Here is a 13,027-nt window from a genome sequence, read left to right as displayed (position 1 = left end):
GGCTGTGTTGGGTCTTCGTTTCTGTGCGAGGGCTTTCTCCAGTTGCGGCGAGCGGGGGCCACTCTTCCTCGCGGTGCGCGGGCCTCTCCCGTTGCGGAGAACGGGCTCCAGACGCGCAGGCTCAGTAGTTGTGGCTCACGGGCTTAGTTGCTCCGCGGCATGTGGGATCCTCCCAGACCAAGGCTCGAACCCGTGTCCCCTGCATTAGCAGGCAGACTCGCAACCATTGCGCCACCTGGGAAGCCCCTGGTTATCTGTTTTAAATATAGCAGTGTATACATGTCAATCCCAAATGTCCTGATTTTTTAATAAAGCTAAGTCCATCAAATATATGTGTGTGCGTGACAGCAGAAACACCCAACAACAGGAAAAATGTTGTCTTAGAAAATTATGGGTGTGTTTATAAATTAACTCTATTTGCCACAGTGTTTAGAATAGGCTGGGCACGTAGAATAGGGATTCAGTGAAGATTTGACACATGCGTGTACTGTCAGCGTAGAGGCATCTGCATCTGTACATTCAGACACGCCTTGCTTGTGTCCCCTTCTCTCTCCTTCCTCGCCATTTAGCTTGGAAGCATTTTGTATCTTTCAAGTCCATGCTGGCAGAGTCAACTCTCCAAAAGCCCCTTCTGTTGTTAATGCCCGTTTATTTGGTGGAGTTTTGCTTTCCAACAAGTCTGCTTGTTCCTTGAGTGCTTTGGACTGCCTAATGAAATGCAGGGCTCTTCATCAAAGTTACAGATGGTGGCAGTTGCACAAACCCAAACTGGGACAAAGGGAAGAAAGAGGTGAGCCATTGACCCACATTTATAGATCATGCAATTAATTATCAGGTAAAAGTGGCACTTTATTTCTTTCTGATTTTTTTAACTCTGACAGGTGCGTGGAGATATTTGCGCCCCCAAAGGAAGGCTTTTATCTACCTACCATAAATGGAGCCCTGGAGTTCGGTCTGACTGGAGTTTACATTTTTTTTTAGGTCTGTGGGGTTGGTAGTCTGGCAGCAGCTAGACCAGTCTAGATGCCCCAGAAGGCATGGGGCTTATCTTTGGAATCTGTGGGAAAGAACGGTAAATTACGTGGGAGCCCTTTGGGAGAGGCACTGAAGCTGAGGTGGTGAAGAGAGCCGTGTGTTGAAGTCGCACCCCAAGTGGTCTCCTGAGAAGGCCAGTGTAAGATCAGAGGAGACCTTGGGGAGCAGCCACGGCTCAGCACAGTTACCCTAGTGAAATTGGGTTTGCCAGTGCTGTGGAATCACAGAAATTAAGATGGGAAAGGTCTGTGCAATCTCATCCACACCTTCCCTGCCTGCCAGCCTAGGGAATTGCTCTTTACAGTTTGAGCCTCTAGGTCTTTGTCCAGTCCACTTTTAAACAATGCAAGTGATAAGGTATTGATCTTCCCTGGTGCTGAACTTCTTTTGATTTGTTCAAGCTGTCATTCTGCACACAAAACTCTTGTAGCTCCTCGTTAAGATTCTTGCACCGCCTGAAACCTACATGCCACCGAGTTTCCGGCGGGGATGGTTACTCTATTAGACAGGGTCACCCTAGTTGCTTTGTGCTCACATCCTTTTGTCTTCCTGTTCTCAACAAAGACAACAACAGTAGGTACCCTTTTCAGCTTTCGTGTTCCATTGGTCTTATCTTACCCTTTTACTGATACTGCATTCTCTTGATTACTGTCCTTTTATAGTAAGTCTTGAAACTGGGTCGGGTGTGTCCTCCAGCTTTGTTCTTTTTCAGAATTGTTGACTATTTAGTGCCTTTGCCTTTCCATACAAATTTAAATTCAGTGTGTCAATATCGACAAAAAAGTTGCTGGGATTGGGATTTTGTTGAATCAAATACAAAGGGATGGTCTTCTTTCTAGATGAAAATTTTTCTCATGTTTCGCAAGAATTTCTGACATCTCTAACCATATGCCAGCAACAATTTTGTATTTGGTTGTAGTAGATGGCCTCAGTTTCCTCTTCTAACCATGATTCAATGATGTCTATAATTGGTTTATTTTATTAATTTAGTTCTCAGGCATGTCTGGTAGCATAGAACAATTGTTGTATGTACTCAGAGTTATAAAAGGGATTATTCTATATTTGAAATGTCAACATTCAGGCCTAATATGACTTTTTTAACTTCTTTCTCCCTAGTTTTTCTTTTTTAGCAAAAATTTCTAAGTGGAAAAAGAAGAAGAAAGTTAGCTATCACTGATTTTCAAGCCATTTAACCCAAACTCTCTAAGAGCATCATGTGTTCAAAATTAAAGATGGACTTTCTAATAGAAATTATTAAAATTGCTAGCTAAAAGCAGAAATAGGGTATATCTTTCTTTAGACACACACACGATTTAAATAGGGACATCACTCAGCTCTGAGAGCCTGTACATTAATTGCTTGCCTTTCTAACCATAGTACCTCATTGTATTTTAACTGGAAGATTGAGTGATTTCTTCTGTTAATTATTTTTTTTTGTAAAAGGAGACTCAGTGCTGTGAAAGGGAAATCGATGAAAAGCCTGAGGAGGGAAAAAAATCGTCTAGGTTATAATTTTCGAAGAGCTCTCGCTGTATTTTTAACCAAACTCCGGCTGCATCGAATCTGTGACCTATGAAAAATTGTTTGGATTCCCCCCATTTATCGTGTTTGAGCAGTAAAGAAAATATAATTGAAGAAATGGCATTGAAGAGTATCCTGGGGTATTTGTTATCAAAAGTGACTCGCGGGAGGCTTTCCACATGAAATTTAAACATAAGAAGTGGTTAAATCTGTGACTGTGGAGAAGGGACAATTTGAGTTTCCTTTTTTATTTTTGAAAGTTCTGGTAGAAACTGATACGGGCAGAGTTAACTTTTTTTTTCCCCCCTTTAAAACTGAGACTCTTCTGAAGGAGATGATGAGGGGGAGTCAGACTGACAATGAGAAGTCACTTCTAAAATGTGATTATTGGAATTTGCAAAATGATAGCGAGAAAGAACCCGCCCCTCCCCCATAGCGGCAGCATCAGCACCACCTGGGTACCTGTTAGAAATGCAGATTCTCAGGCCCTCCAGGTCTGTCTGACACACACTGATGTATGAGAACCTCGGGCCTGAGCAGTTTTCAGAGATATGTCCCTTCTCTAGTCTCCTAATTACCTTCTTTGCCTGCTCAAAATGCTTGTATTTGGGACTTCCGTGGTGGCACAGTGGTTGAGAATCCGCCTGCCATTGCAGGAGACACGGGTTCAAGCCCTGGTCCGGGAAGATCCCACATGCCACGGAGCAACTAAGCCCGTGCGCCACAACAATGAGCCTGTGCTCTAGAGCCTGCGAGCCACAACTACTGAGCGGGCGCGCCACAACTACGGAAGCCCGCACGCCTAGAGCCCGTGCTCTGCAACAAGAGAAGCCACCGCAATGAGAAACCCGTGCGCAGCAACGAAGAGTAGCCCCCGCTCGCCACAGCTAGAGAAAGCCCGTGTGCAGCAACTAAGACCCAACAACGAAGACCCGATGCAGCCAAAAATAAATAAATAAATTTATTTAAAAAAAAAAAGCTTCTATTTGCTAATGCAGCTAAGTTCTTCAATATTAAGTAAATAATTTCGGTAAATAAAAAACAGTAGAGAGAAAAGCAGAATTGAGATGCAGCGTGAGGACCCTGGAGCTGATTCTCTAGCTAGGCCACATGGTGGTTGTGCAAGTCTGGATAACTTCCTCAGCATCTCTGATCTTTAGTGTGTTCGTGGGCAGGATGAGGGTGATGCAGTGACCATTAGATTATCCATCTAAGTAGATTTTCTGAGTACATATATTTAGAGAGGGTGACTGGGACCTAGTCAGTATGCAATAAAAGTCAGCTATTATTTTCATTATGACTAACACTAAAAATAATTTTTGAAAGGGTGTTCTATGTATTTGGGAATATAATAGTGTGTAAATGAATGCTATCTGAGTTCTTTTCTGAAAGCAGGCTGTGAAGGGATAAGTAGTTAGGAAGAGAAATAATACCAGATTTCCAAAAGAGTAGCACACAAAAGTATGAGGAAAGGGCCAAGAGTGAGTAAGGAATAATACTGACAAGGAAATTCTTAAGTCCTGTTCAGGAATCAGCTTTCTCTTAAGAGGGAAGGAAGATTTGGAAATGGAAGCTAATTCACAGCTCTTTAAATTGTCTCCTTTTCCCTAAGATGCTGAGCCCTGAATCTTCTGTCCGCCACACTTTGAGCAGGTTCAGTGTGTTTCCTCGTTTGCACAGCCTCAAAGGTTTAAATCAGTGTCCTACAGCCTTGGAAGAGTAGCCCAAGTAAAAGGGTTGTAAGATCAAATAGGTGCCTGGCAAGTGCATGGCGTGACTCTAGTGTTTCGATGGGAGTTAGTACTCATACCAATCAGTATGCATGCTTTCAGTGAATTCAGTTAAACACAAACATTCTTCCTATGTGTAATCCCCATGCTCAGTGCTGTAGATACAAAGATACATGAAAATTAGCCCATGCTATCAAGATTCTAACATGTTATTTTCTGCAGTGGCTGTTCTCTTTTGTTTGTTTGTCTGATTTTATGAATTGAGAGTGACTGATTTGTTCCAGAATGTGTTTGAATAAATTATCTTTGGTGGTAAAATTTGGGCATTGCTAAGAGAGTCAACATTTAGAAGTTGAAAACACACTCTTATGTTGAAAACCTAAGGTTTCCCAGCTTAGTAAAAATGAGTAAGATGCTTTTCTTTTTTAACATCTTTATTGGAGTATAATTGCTTTACATTGTTGTGTTAGTTGCTGCTGTATAACAAAGTGAATCAGCTATATGTATACATAAATCCCCATATCCCCTCCCTCTTGCGTCTCCCTCCCACCCTCCCTATCCCATCCCTCTAAGTGGTCACAAAGCACCGAGGTGATCTCCCTGTGCTATGCGGCTGCTTCCCACTAGCTATCTGTTTTACATTTGGTAGTGTATATATGTCCATGCCACTCTCTCACTTCGTCCCAGCTTCCCCTTCCCCCTCCCCTTGTCCTCAAGTCCATTCTCTACGGAATAACACACTTTTTAAAATAGATGTCAGCATCTCTTGGGGTGACTGGTGTGGTTCCTCTCACTGAATCCATTCATAGTTTATTTTGGTTGCTTTTTATGTTTTTTTCAGGAACTTCAGAGCTGACAAGTAGACAGAGGAACATTCGGAGTGTGTGTGTGTGTGTGTGTGTGTGTGTGTGTGTGTGATTATTTCTTAACTGGGTGGAAATAAGATTGTTTAAACTTTTACCTGTGGTTTTCAACAGTAATGACACATCAGAATCACCTGTGTGGAATTTTCTTTACAAATACAGAAACTCGGGGTCCATCGTGGAGATTCTGACTTTGTAGGTCGTGTTCTGCCATGGTGTCTAATAGCTAGGATTGAGTAGTCCTGCCTTTTTTGTTTGATTCCTGTTACTTATGGCTTTTTCAAGCTGTAAGAGAAAAGAACTAGGGCTTTGCTATCAAATTTTAATGTGCATGCAAATCACCTGGGCATCTTGTTAGAATGGGGTAAGGCCTAGAGCTCTGCACTTCTGAGAAGTTGGAGGTGATGCAAATGCTGTAGGTTCTTGGCCCACATTTTGAGTAGAAAAGAACTGGATCAAGATTTGCACTGTGGATACCATACCATGACTGTAATTAGGAGAATCTGATGCCCACTGTTTAACCTGCAAAAACCCCCATGTTCTTCCCCTGCCTATTTTATAATAAACAGAAAGGAATATTATGACTTGGTAAATGAGTTGCCCTTTCTTCCTTTACAAGGTGAAATATACATATTACCAAGCCTGAAAACTACTTTGTGGTATAGAAAGGATTTTGCAACCACGGTTCGCCTCCTTAATGTAATTCTAGAAGTTAATGTTCTGACTGATAAGAAAAAATCAGTCTTATAGGGCGATATATAGAAACAATGAGAAGTTAAAGGAAATGAGGAAGAATATGTATGTGGCTGTCTAGATACAGTTATAATCATCATTGCCTGTTAAAGGAAGGTACTTAGTTGTTATACCTACCTGTTAAGAGCATTAACTTAAAGTAGGTTTGAAAAACCCACCATACATAGTAAATCCTCCATAAATAGTAGTTATTGCCAATATTACTATTGTTGTGGCTAGCGTTATCATCAATGATGGCAGTGCTCATTTTTCGTAAGATCCTTTTAAGAGAACTCTCTTGGTGTTGAGTACGATATAAGGAAAAAATAATTCCGAAGAGAAGAATTCTGAGAATCAGAATCTTTAAGGGATAGGATCAAAGTGAAATATATAAAACCTTTAAAAAAAAAAAAGCAAGACCTACCTCAAACTCACCCACCTAACTAGGTCTTCTATCTTACAAATATTCTCCATCATCTTCCTCCTTTTGCAAGGCTACTCCCCAAGTAAGTATTCTTCTTTACTACAATAAGTCTACTAAACTTATTTTTGTTAAGTAAACATGCAAAAGAAATATTTTTCCTGTTCATTGATAACACTCTGGCACATTATTAATCTTAGCAAAGTCTCTCTAAATGTACTGATGCATGTATTCCATTTTCAAATATCTCATTAGTTCCTCCTTATTGATTAAATGATCATGTTTTCTAGGGAAAATCAGGTTCCAAATGATAGATATAACTTGGATGTAATGGATGATAACTCTTCTTCATTGTCATCTGAACTGGTTAAACCAATGCACTAACCTCCTCTCCTTATTGTTATGAGAGAGTTTAAAAAAAAAAAAAAACAGCACAAGAACAAAAACTAAATTCCATATGCAGAAAAGCAATTGGCTTTTAGCCACAATATCCAACTGCTTTAAGGCATTTGATGAGTCTTTTTGCTTTGTGAGAAGTTGGAGCTTATATGGATTCAGTCTCTGTCCTTTCATCTGTCACCGGCAACCAGGCACAGACTGGAGGGAGTTAAAGCTGGGAGAGTGGCATTAAGCATGTCTTATGCCTTAGGCATAGTTGGAACCGTCTTGATAAAGACGTTTGTGATGAAACTGGACCTCATTCTGTTGAGGTTCATTCAACCTTAATGTTGTAAACTACAAGGTTATGGAGGGGAGGAAAAAGCCATCTCATATGCTCCCCCAGGTAGATTCACAGGAGTCTTCTTCTCATCATTCCTCAGCTCCAGATCTGTTCTGTCCAGCACAAGCCAACCAAGTTATTCTTTGGAAATGGTCTTGTCCCAATATGAGAAACAAATACATCCAGAATTTGAGTGTATAATTAAAAAAATTCAACAACACACAAATGAATAAATGTAATATTTAATCAATGTACATTTTCATCTCTGGAATTTCATTGTTAAATTTCCTCTCTCAGCTTAGTAGGAGTCTAAAGTGTACTCTAGATCCACATGCCTTTGCCTTTACAGCCATATAAAGACATTTTCAGGTATACCCATGAAAGAAATACCCCATCTGTGTGTATCCTTCTCCAAAATAGGAAAATCTGTTGATTAAGCAAAATAAGTTTAGTAGACTTACTGTAGTAAAGAAGAATACTTACTTGGGGAGTAGCCTTGCAAAAGGAGGAAGATGATGGAGAATATTTGTAAGATAGAAGACCTAGTTAGGTGGGTGAGTTTGAGGTAGGTCTTGCAAGGTGAGGAACTGGTCAGGATTGGGCATTTCTGGGTATATAAACTGGTGTGGAGGGCACAGTGAGATCAGGGTGTGAGTATTGGTGAACAAGTCTTGATGTTGAGTCACGTATTTTACATGGTTTACAATATTATTTCCAGAAACAAAAACAAAAAAAGGATTTCCTTTTGCCTGGTTCCAGTATTCGTTCGTTACCACAGGAACTGGAGTATGTCATGGTTTCAGTTCTCAAACTTAATGATGGAGAAATGGTATGTATTAGTGTCTTACTGCTGCTGTAACAAACTACCACCATCTTAGTGGCTTAAAAAAATACAGGTTTATTAGTTTACCATTCTGACGGTGGGAATTCTAACATGGGTCTTACTAGGCTCAATTCCTGGAATCAGAAGGGCTATATTTTCTTTCTGGAGGTTCTCCAGGGAGAATCTGTTTCATTGAACTTTCCAGCTTCTAGAGGTTGCCCACACACCTTCGCAAGTGGCCCCTTCCTCCATCTTCAGTCAGCAAAGTTTCATCTTTCTGACCCTTCTTCTCAAAGTTATTGATATATCTCCATCTTCCTCTTTAAGGACCGTTTTGATTGCATTGCGTCCACTCAGATAATGCAAGATCTTCCTCCTACTGCAAGGTCACATCTGCAAAGTCCCTTTTGCCGTGAAAGGTAACATATTCCCTGGTTCTGAGGATTAGCATGAGGACATCTTGAGGAATAGAGAGGCTGCGTTTTTTGGCCTACCACATGGGAGATAGATTCCACAGCAGTTGGGTAAACCGTGTCCTCTTGCAGCCTTTGGCTACCAGAGTTACCTCATGGTACAGATAATTCTTTAGTAATTCTTGAAGCATTTATTTACATTCATAAAAAGCAAGAATTGTAGAGCTTCTCCTTGTAATAAGATGGATGTCAATGAGATCTATTTGATAACATTTATATATTTTGTTCTTTAAAAAAAAGTTTTCTTTTTTTTGGGGGGGGTGGTGGAAACTACTATTCTTTGTATGCTAGTTAGCGCCAACAGGACACTTAAGGTGATTATACAAATATAATAAATATCGAATACCTATTCCTGCTTTTTATCCTCTGTAATCTAATGACTCCCTTGACACAATAATATTTCAGATCATCTTCAGTGAGGAACGACTTGCATTTAGCTTTTTATATCACACTGTCATATAGATCATTCTCAGCAATGCTTTACGTAAATTAGGAATCTTTTCTGTCACATTGCAAATAGTACTCACCAAATTAAAGACCTCTACAGTGTAGTCTTTGCATAATATGAAAAGCACCAATGAAATGCATGGATTTGAGTGCCTGACTTTAATTACCGAAAATGAAGAGCACCTGTGATTCAGGGGAGACATGCCCCCCCCCTTCATTACCATAGGGTCTTTCAGACATGGATGCTATTCTCACCTCAAACCACCTCGTGACAATTTTGTGGCTCTGATGGGAAGTATTTAAGGGAAGGGGAAAGAAATTGAATTGTAACTGTCCAAAGAGGCATTTTTCTAGTTTTATAGAAGTTTTGCATTAGATTGGAATAAGCCATTGTAGAACTTAAAGTTGATCTCAGCTTTCAACTTTCATATGGCTAAAGGAATAAATATATATCTGGTTTAGGAATTTCTTTTCCTTCCCTCTTTTTCCTTCTCCTCCTCCCTTTCTTTCTTCTTGTTCTCCCTCCTCCATTTCTCCTTTCTTTCTGTTTCTCATTTTTTTCTCTCTTTTTCTTCTTAGCCCTAGATGTTTAAGTGAGGTAGGTATATTTTAAGCAAACCACTTGACCATTCTGTCATGGAACTAATGAGGTTTTCACAGAACTAGTTCTCCCTATGCAGAAGAAAATTCTATGTATAAGAATATTTATTTTATGAATCTTTACATGATGAAAAATTGGATATTACCTAAATGCTCACCAAATAGAGTTAAGTTAAATAATTTATGAAAGCAGTGCAATGTAGTCACTATATGCTGACATGGAAAGTTGTAGAACAGTAGAATTGGATTTGCGGTGGATTTATGTTTCTTCTTCTGGGAACTATTTTACAGACTTTGTACACTAACACAAACAGTTTGTCCACTAATGACAAGTGACTTTTGTGTATATACAGATTATTTGAAATAATATTCAAAAAACCACGTATCTCTATGCTGAGAAGAAGAATATGGAACGATACATTAAAAATTAAGAATAGTATTGAAGTAGTTTGGGGGGTTTTATTTCCTACTTTTTATACATCTGGATAACTTGAAATTTATGAACAACATTTATTTTTACTGTCTAAAGAAGGAAATGAAAATTAAGGAGACAAGTGAATTTATGGTTTATAAAGTACACCTCAATAAAGCTGTTTAAAGCAAACATAAAAGCGAAAAGTATGATGAGATCCTACACCAAAAAAAAAAAAAAAAAGAGATAAACTAATGCCAGCTTCTGTGTCATCCATAGAGTATGAACATAAAGGAAATAGAAGAATTTCTGTGTGAGTATGAAGAGGTATTATTTCTCCCATTGCAAGAAATCTTGTCATTATAATTGTCAGGTCACTGTAGTAATGAGAAAAGCACAGGGGCCAATCTTTATTTAGATCAAGGGTAATGTAAGTTGGGTAAGTATTCTTTTTGTATCTCCAGAATCTAGGTGAGAACCTGGCACTTGCCTCTAATGCATTAGTTGGATGAATAGGTGGATAGAGAAATGGGAGTACCTCAGCCTACCCTCAGCTTTCTTTGGCAAAATATTCATTTGTGTTCCCTTTAAAGTGCTTTAGGTATTCATATTTATAAACAAAAACAAAATCCCCAAAATATAGAGCTATTCTTCTTTCTTCATAGAACTACTGAGAAATTACATGGATAATATTTTTGAGCACTTTGGGAACCTCAGATCAGAAGGGAGACCTTTTATTCAAAGCAGTGGTGGTCCAATGTGAAAATGTTACAGAACAGGGACTATTTCTATTTTTACTGCTTTCTGCTAATATCTAGTACTCTCACTTGAATACTTGGACAGTTCATAATACTACTTAATTATGAAAATGAAGTAAATATTGTTTTTCCCTAAAGATATGGCTATCAGTAATAGAGGATTTAACCCAATAAAGTATTGGCATATCTGATAGAGTAAAAGACAGCATTCATTTGACCAGCCTTTTCAAGATCATGTAAAAGAAAAAAGAAAAAAAAAGAGGAAAAAAGAAACGTGGCCAGGAGAGATTAGGTAGTCAAGGCTATAAGATAATTATCTTTTTTTTAACATGTTTATTGGCATATAATTGCTTTATAATGGTGTGTTAGTTTCTGCTGTATAACAAATTGAATCACCTATATGTATACATATATCCCCATATCCCCTCCTTCTGCATCTCCCTCCCACCCTCCCTATCCCACCCCTCTAGGTGGACACAAAGCACCGAGCTGATCTCCCTGTGCTATGAGGCTGCTTCCCACTAGCTATCTGTTTTACATTTGTAGTGTATATATGTCCATGCCAATCTCTCACTTCGTCCCAGCTTACCATTCCCCCTCCCCGTGTCCTCAAGTCCATTCTCTACTTCTGTGTCTTCATTCCTGTCTTGCCCCTACGTTCTTCAGAACCTTTTTTTTTTTAGATTCCATATATATGTGTTAGCATATGGTATTTGTTTTTCTTTTTCTGATTTACTTCACTCTGTAAGACAGTCTCTAGGTCCATCCACCTCACTACAAATAATTAAGTTTCGTTTGTTTTTATGGCTGAGTAATACTCCATTGTATATATGTGCCACATCTTCTTCACCCATTCATCTGTCGATGGACACTTAGGTTGCTTCCATGTGCTGGCTATTGTAAATAGAGCTGCAATGAACATTGTGGTGCATGGTTTTCTCAGGGTATATGCCCAGTAGTAGGATTGCTGGGTCGTATGGTAGTTCTATTTTTAGTTTTTTAAGGAACCTCCATAATGTTCTCCATACTGATTGTATCAATTTACATTCCCACCAAGAGTGCAAGAGGGTCCCCTTTTCTCCACACCCTCTCCAGCATTTATTGTTTGTAGATTTTTTGATGATAGCCATTCTGAATGGTGTGAGGTGATATACCTCATTGCAGTTTTGATTTGCATTTCTCTAATGATTAGTGATGTTGAGCATCCTTTCATGTGTTTGTTGGCAATCTGTATATCTTCTTTGGAGAAATGTCTCTATTCAGGTCTTCTGCCCATTTTTGGATTGGGTTGTTTGTTTTTTTGATATTGAGCTGCATGAGCTGCTTGTATATTTTGGAGATTAATCCTTTGTCAGTTGCTTCATTTGAAAATATTTTCCCCCATTCTAAGGGTTATCTTTTCATCTTGTTTATGGTTTCCTTTGCTGTGCGAAAGCCTTTAAGTTTCATTAGGTCCCATTTGTTTACTTTTGTTTTTATTTCCATTTCTCTAGGAGGTGGGTCGAAAAGGATCTTGCTGTGATTTATGTCATAGAATGTGCTGCCTTTGTTTTCCTCTGAGAGTTTTATAGTGTCTGGCCTTACATTTAGGTCTTTAATCCATTTGGAGTTTATTTTGGCGTATGGTGTTAGGGAGTGTGCTAATTTCATTCTTTTCCATGTAGCTGTCCAGTTTTCCCAGCACCATATATTGAAGAGGCTGTCTTTTCTCCATTGTATATTCTTGCCTCCTTTATCAAAGATAAGGTGACCATATGTGTGTAGGTTTATCTCTGGGTTTTCTATCTTGTTCCATTGATCTATATTTCTGTTTTTGTGCCAGTACCATACTGTCTTGATTACTGTAGCTTTGTAGTATAGTCTGAAGTCAGGGAGCCTGATTGTTCCAGCTCTATTTTTCTTTCTCAAGATTTCTTTGGCTATTTGAGGTCTTTTGTGTTTCTATACAAATTGTGAAATTTTTTGTTCTAGTTCTGGGAAAAATGCCATTGGTAGTTTGACAGGGATTACATTGAATCTGTAAATTTTTTTGGGTAGTATAGCCATTTTCACAATGTTGATTCTTCCAATCCAAGAACATGGTATATCTCTCCATCTGTCTGTATCATCTTTAATTTCTTTCATCAGTGTCTTATAGTTTTCTGCATACAGATCTTTTGTCTCCCTGGGTAGATTTATTCCTAGGTATTTTATTCTTTTTGTTGCAGTGGTAAATGGGAGTGTTTCCTTAATTTCTCTTTCAGATTTTTCATCATTAGTGTATAGGAATGCAAGAGATTTCTGTGCATTAATTTTTTTTTAAATTAATTAATTTTATTTTTGGCTGTGTTGGGTCTTTCGTTTCTGTGCGAGGGCTTTCTCTAGTTGTGGCGAGCGGGGGCCGCTCTTCATCGCGGTACGCGGGCCTCTCACTGTCATGGCCTCTCTTGTTGCGGAGCACAGGCTCCAGATGCGCAGGCTCAGTAGTTGTGGCTCACAGGCCCAGTTGCTC

At 39.1% G+C, this 13,027-nt stretch overlaps 1 protein-coding gene across 5 annotated transcripts in view; it reads left to right on the top strand.

Moving 5' to 3' along the window:
- UNC5D (unc-5 netrin receptor D) overlaps nt 1-13,027 on the top strand; it is a 590,870-nt gene that overhangs the window by 165,832 nt on the left and 412,011 nt on the right. The gene's annotated exons all lie outside the window — the stretch shown is intronic.

The sequence above is a fragment of the Balaenoptera physalus genome, assembly GCF_965194825.1.
Source record: "Balaenoptera physalus genome assembly, chromosome: 21".
NCBI classification, from domain to species: Eukaryota; Metazoa; Chordata; class Mammalia; order Artiodactyla; family Balaenopteridae; genus Balaenoptera; species Balaenoptera physalus.
The sequence above is the reverse complement of the archived record's forward strand: the minus strand, read 5'-3'. Positions and strand labels throughout refer to the sequence as shown.